General features: G+C 26.7%; 1 protein-coding gene across 1 annotated transcript in view; it reads left to right on the top strand.

The window, feature by feature from the left end:
* Positions 1-6,891, top strand: part of LOC111678033 — a 58,192-nt gene that overhangs the window by 19,642 nt on the left and 31,659 nt on the right. The gene's annotated exons all lie outside the window — the stretch shown is intronic.

Genomic DNA, 6,891 nt, shown 5'->3' with positions numbered 1-6,891 from the left:
ATCTATCTATCTATCTATCTATCTATCTATCTATCTATCTATCTATCTATCTATCTATCTATCTATCTATCTATCTATCTATCTATCTATCTATATATCTAACTATCTGAAGTATCTATCTATGTGTTTACATACTTGAGCCAAGGCTGCCAGATGTCGTGCATTCCAATAAAGTGTTGAGTTTATTATAATCAAATAATTTATTTAAAACATGTGACCAATATATTTAAAAGAAAATTATGAAATATCATCCTGTTTAAACTGAAAATCACGTTCAAGGTAAATGCTAACTAAGGCATTAATTACTACTTTTTTTCTTTTTAAACTACTACTCGATTTTAATAAATAAAATGCAGAAATTAAGCTTTAGTTATGAAAACAAAAGATCAAATTACTAAAATAAATATGGCATGAGTTTAAAGTCATATGGCCAAATATTTTGCTTAATGTATAAAAAACTACTATCTGGTAATAAAAGAAAATAATATTAATAATAAAAAACAAAAGAATTTTAACACATCAGCTCAAAGTTTTTTTAGGGGATATTATAGCGTAATAATAAAGAAAGAAATAAAAAAAAAACAAAAAAAAATGTTTTAAACTTAACACCCCAGCTCAAATAACACAATTACGTTGTTAAGATTTTTAAAAACAAAAACATTTATTTCTAGCTAAAGAAAAAAAATATATATGAGAACCTTTAGACGCAACCTTTAACTAGGCCACCCGAAAAATTCTTAGTAGGTTATTGACTACTTAACAGACGGGCGCCTAAAAGCAGAGACTACAAATACTCAAAATTTTTTTTTTGCTTAATACTGCGCATGTTTAAGCCTTAAAGAAGTTAAAATTTTTTTCGTTTACTTATTGTTTTAAATGTAGAAAAAAATAAAGCCTACTTTAAGGCTCTTCATCATAGCCTTAATTTTGTACTTGTGTGTCTATTTATTTGGATTTTTTTCTTCTTTTCTTAATTTATAGGTTTTCTCATTCTTTCTAATACTTCTGTAAGCTTTTCAAGGTTTTTTTCATATTTTTTTCTTTCGTTTTAGCAAATTTTATGAAACAAAAGGATTTTCTTTGTTTCTAGAAATCATGTACAATCATGTAAATGTTGTTATTGTATAGCATATTTTAAGGCTTGGGGTGACAATAGTTTTTAGTTGCAGGATTAGTTAAGCTGTAAAATTGTTCAAATAAGTCATTTATTTGAAAAATTTTCTAAATATGTGAGTTATTTAAAACTTTTTTTAAATAACAGTGGAACAAAAACAAGATTGTAAATTTTTAACAATTTCTGAAGATTTTTTTCTAATAATTATGAAGAATTCTAAAAACTGTAATTTTAATAAGTAATAAGTGCTTAGACTTTAATACCTTGTTTTTTAATAATTTTATGAAATTTTTATTGCTGTTTTCTTGAAAAATCTTATTTTTCTTAAATTTTCTTTAATTCTCATACATTTTTTCACAATCTAAATGGCAACTTTAGACTGACAACAGAACAGCTGTTTCAAATGTAAACAATAGTGCAAGAAGAGAAAAACAAGGATGCCAACTGGTTAATGATATGAAAAATCGCTTATTATTTAATAAAAAGCTTTACATCGATATTTTTCATAATTTTAATGTAAAAACTAACTAAATGAAAACAAATTAATATAATTTATAAGAAACAAAGAGAAAAATTAAAAAGTTGAGTTTATATTTGAGACAATTTCAGTGTTGTTAATATAAAAATGACAAAAGTTTTAGAAAACAGCCAATCCTATGCTATATGGATGACTTTAAGCTAGAAGGTCCTGAGGACTTATATTTAAAACTCAGAAGCCGAATTATTCTAACATCTACCAAACCACAACTCTATCTTCTAGACAAAAGTACCTGTTATTCCACTGTAACAGTTCTTTTTTTTATTTCAACTTATATATTTAGCCTTAAGCTTACTTCTCTATTATGTATAACATTATTTTTTGACAACATCAATCAGTTTCTTTGTGACATATTACACAACAGTTAGAAATTTGTTTTATTTAAATAGAAAAAAGCACTGATAAAACTTTTTGTTTAATGTAACATCATTTGTTTTATGTATGTGTCTCAAGGAAAGACAATAAATGACCAAGAAAATAGCAAAGTTTGTTAAATATGTTTTAACATAAAAAGGACAATTTTAAGGTAATTTTGCAATAAAAAGTTTTTTTTTAAATGGAAAATATTAAATGCTTCTTAAATGAAAAAAAATGTAAAATGCAATTGAAAACTTTTTTAAGATAAATTTAATTTGAAATGTTACTTTCAGCACGAGTTTTCTGTTTTTTTTTTTAGAGATTTTCTATAACTTTTAAACGATTTCTTAAAAGTACAATCTGGTAACTCTGCAATAAAGCCGCAAGTGTTGTTTATCAGTTAGGGCTCAGTTAGTGCCGGTCCAAACAGTGAAAGTTTCCCAGCAGAGATGTTTGTACCGATAAAAAATAATCGGTGCGGCGGCGCAATCATTTTCGGTCAGCGGCTAAATTATCGGCTTAATTTAAATTTTGCGTTTATTATATTGAAAAGACTCTCTATAATAGTCTTTTATATAGACATCTGTCTCTATATATGTTTTTTTTCACTATTTTGATATTAGCACAATATTGTTTGGCAACACTTTTCAATTTGCAATAAGAATTTAAAATTGTGGCAACTTCATTCTAATTGGTGACATTATTATTTTCCGAAATACATGTCCCATTTCAATCTTTATCAGCGTTTAGTTTTTGAGCCAAAAAAAGTCGGCGGTTCGGCTCGGCTTGTAAAATATTATCGGCGACCAGTAGCCGTCTCGGCTTGCATCTCTGTGTCCGTTAGGTTTTTATAAGAAAAACACTAATCAGCTGTTACGTCCACTGTCTTAAATAAAGGTGTTGCCACACCTGTTTGTTTAAAATCGCTGTAAAATTTTTATTATTCAAAATCACATTTTAAGTTAAAACTTCAGATTATTTTAAAGAAAAAGTTATTAGAAAGAAAATAATTCTTTAAAGTTGTCATACAAATAAATCTGTTAAATTTAAACATAACAAATTAATCAACAAAAACAAATTACTTTAAATTGACTCTTTGAAATAAATATTTCAATATATTTTTTTTACAACATACAATTTTACACAGCTCATTTATTGTATGTGTAAGCAAGTTAACAATCCTAAGTAAATATTTACCCCTAATAATAAATACATATCATAAAAAAACAACAATAATTTTCTAAAGAAAAATAAATCTAAAGATTTTTTATTGTATTTTTACGTGATTAACCTTTAAAAAACACAAATAATAATTTTGTTTTTCAAAAAGTTCTTTTGATTGATGAAGCAACCTTACCCTACTAAATTTGATATTTAAAGGAAACTTATTTTGAAGGGAAAGGTGGAAATATTAAAAAAATAAAGAAACAGCTGTTAAGGGGCAATTAAAAATACACCATCAACTGTTCGAAACGTTCTTAGGTAACTTTTAATATCAAGTGTATATATTTTTTTGATCGATATTATTTTCTAAATCGATTAGTTTTTTAATAACATTTCTATTTATTTCCTGAGAACAGCAGAAATGCTGAACTATATAAAAAGCCTTCTTTTGTTTAAAAATATGTTGTGCATTTGTGGGAGTAAACATTTTTTAAAACATGTTTTTATTATATTTGGGTTTAAATATTTGTTTTACATATTTGAAGGGTAACAAAGAAAACATGCTAAACAAGCTAATTTTAAAAAGGTTTTATACATCAACTTCCATTTAATTCTTTAAATATTTACTTAAAATATTAATATATTAAAAAATAATATGTAATTTTGTAAGAGGCCGTTGCAAAATGACCAGCAGCGGCGTTTCAACTACTTTTGCTGGGCGGCTTATTATAAAATATGCTAGAAGCAGCTAAATCTAAGCTGAGAATCATTTCTTTTTAGAAAATTTTCTATAAATGTGTTTCTTATGCAGAAAAATATATTTATATTGGATTGTTAGATAGATAAATATGTCCATAATACAATAAACTAATATATGCAATCGAACAGCTGATCATGTATTGTATTCCTTCTGTCAAAGTTCTTCAACAACTAATCTTTCTATCAATTTTCCTCTTATAGTCTACATTAGCAGGTGTACTCTCGTTGACAAATTTTCTCAATTCAGAGCACAATCCCAGACGCCAAAACCTCAGGACATTGATTCAGATCGTTTTAGCTACTTCTGGTATCGGACGTGTATACGTGCTTTACTTGATATCATATATCTGATTAGTGTACTCTGAGTATGTTCATATATAGTAGTAGTATTTACTATTTAAGACTGCAATAGAAAACTTTTGTTGAGAAACTTTTTCTTAATTCTCTATTGAAGTTTCCTTAATGTCCACACGTAGAAATTTTCGTTTCAGAAACTATGTGTTAATTGTATTGATTTGTTGTTATACGAATGAGAAGAATAAGAAAACAAAACAAGTTTCCGAGTAAGAAAAACTCCGTAACGCGAGAAAGATGAATAATATTCTTTCCCTTTCTCACGCAAAATCAAAAGTTTGGCTGCCTTGCAAAACTTGACCAGCGACCAACCAACACCGGATTGAGCCGCAGTCAGTCGGCTGTGGCTGTCCGCCGGTAATATTTTGCAAGTCGCGCATTTGCCAACTATTTCTGGATCAAAGCTTAAGCCATCCTAAAAGTAGCGGCTGATAAAGATTGAAGAAAATAAGTTAACCATTTTGAACAGAGTTGCCACCATTTTAAATTTTTATGGCAAATCGAAAAGAGTTGATACACAATATTGTGCTAATATTAAAATAGTGAAAACTACTATAAATGTCAATTTTCTATAGAAAGGTTTTTATATAACAGACTATTATAAAAATATAATTCAATATAAAAAACGTTTATAAGGTAAATTTTTAAAGAAAAAGTTGAAATGAGCCAACAATTTAGGAGCCGCCGATATTTTTTATAAAAAGCCGCCGCCTATCATTTTGCATCGGCTTGTATCTCTGAGTAACCGCTAATAAAGATTAGAATTACACGTGTATTTAACAAAATTAGTTAACCAATTTGAACAGAGTTGCCACTATTTTAAATTATTATGGCAAATCGAAAAGCGTTGCCACACAATATTGTGCTAATATTAAAAAAGGTATATTTCCATTTTCTACAGAAAAAACTTATAAAGAAAGAGGTTTCTATATGGCTGACTATTATTCAGAGATTTTTCAATATAATAAACGCTTATACGGTTAATTTCTGAAGAAATAGTTTAATTAAACAGACAATTTAGCCCCCGCCGATAATTTTACATCGGCTTGTCGGCTCTGGTCGTTGTTGCGATTTTTTTTTTGGAAAATGTGGAAAAATGAAATGTTGTTTACACTTTGAGGAATTAACGGTGTTGACATAGCTTTGTTTTAAAAATCGCTTAAAAAGCAAACATTATCGCTAAAATAATATTTTACAATTATTACGATCAACATTTTAAATCTTAATGCAAACAAACATTACAAATATTAACAAAATATAAAATAAACAAAAAGAAAAAAAAGGAAATTGTAAAAAATAGTGTAACTTAATACACAGCTGATTTGATTTGTATAAAAGTGACTGACTGACTCGCCGGCAAATCAACTACCGGTTTATTTGAAAATATTTTTGCGTTGTTTTATGTTTTAAAAAAAACACACACACAAAACAAAATAACGACAAGCCGGAAGTATTACAAGAAAAAAAAAACACACACACATTTTGACATAATTGGCGATTACAGTGTGGTAAAATATGTGTAATAGGGAACAAGGCAAAAACAATAATAAAATCATTGAATTAAAACAAAATGTCAATATTGATTAAAAAGAAAACGGTATAATGGCCTAGAGACTGTTAACAATATAGAGAAATCATTAGTATAAAGTAGAGTATAGGTTATAGGGGTTAATGATAGCAAAATATAAAGCATACTTTTAGGTGATTAAATAAAAAAAACGTTTAGATAAAACAAAGAAAATTACATAAAATTTCAATGAAAAGCAAATAAAAATTTCAGCAAATGTACCTTTAAATTACTTTATTAATCTTGTTTTAAACTTAAATAAAGGTCTACAAGATTTTTTCTTTATTTTAATTACTATTAACATATTTATTATTCTTAAATTATAAAATATGTAAATTAAGTTTATTTTCTGTTAACTCTTATGTATAATAAACATTTTGTGTTGACTTTTTTCAACACTTGTTAGTTAAAATGCAAATATTGTACTTAACTTTTAGTATAAAATAATTTGCATAAAATGTCCCTAAAGCTAACGAAAAATAAATCCTAATATTGCTATTTTTCATCTAAGTAACCCAAACAAAAAAATGCAAATTATAATTTATTAAATGTCAAAAATATTCATTAATAAGACAACAAACCTAAATTTTGTTGTCATTTATTTACATTGTCTCGTGTAGAAGCAAGACGACTGCCGTTGAGATTTGCCTAAGAAAAATGTTTCTAATAAAGAAAATCATAAATGAAATCAAGCAGAAAATTGAGAGAAAGAGAATTTAAATTTGAAAAACGTGCCATTTTTGTGGTGTTAATAATTTTGATTATTACAATAGCTAGCAATGACGAAAGTTAAGCTATTTTGGGGAATTTAAAGATGATATTTTAAAAGGGATATTTTAGCAACAAATTTTTGGAAATTAAAAAAATTTAATATTTTAGTTAAAATATGCTATTTAACCGCTATTTTCACAAAGTATCTATGTACTGAGCTACAAATCTATCTATCTATCTATCTATCTATCTATCTATCTATCTATCTATCTATCTATCTATCTATCTATCTATCTATCTATCTATCTATCTATCTATCTATCTATC

Source organism: Lucilia cuprina, chromosome 4 (genome assembly GCF_022045245.1).
Source record: "Lucilia cuprina isolate Lc7/37 chromosome 4, ASM2204524v1, whole genome shotgun sequence".
Taxonomy (NCBI): domain Eukaryota; kingdom Metazoa; phylum Arthropoda; class Insecta; order Diptera; family Calliphoridae; genus Lucilia; species Lucilia cuprina.
This window is presented reverse-complemented; position numbering and strand designations above follow the sequence as displayed.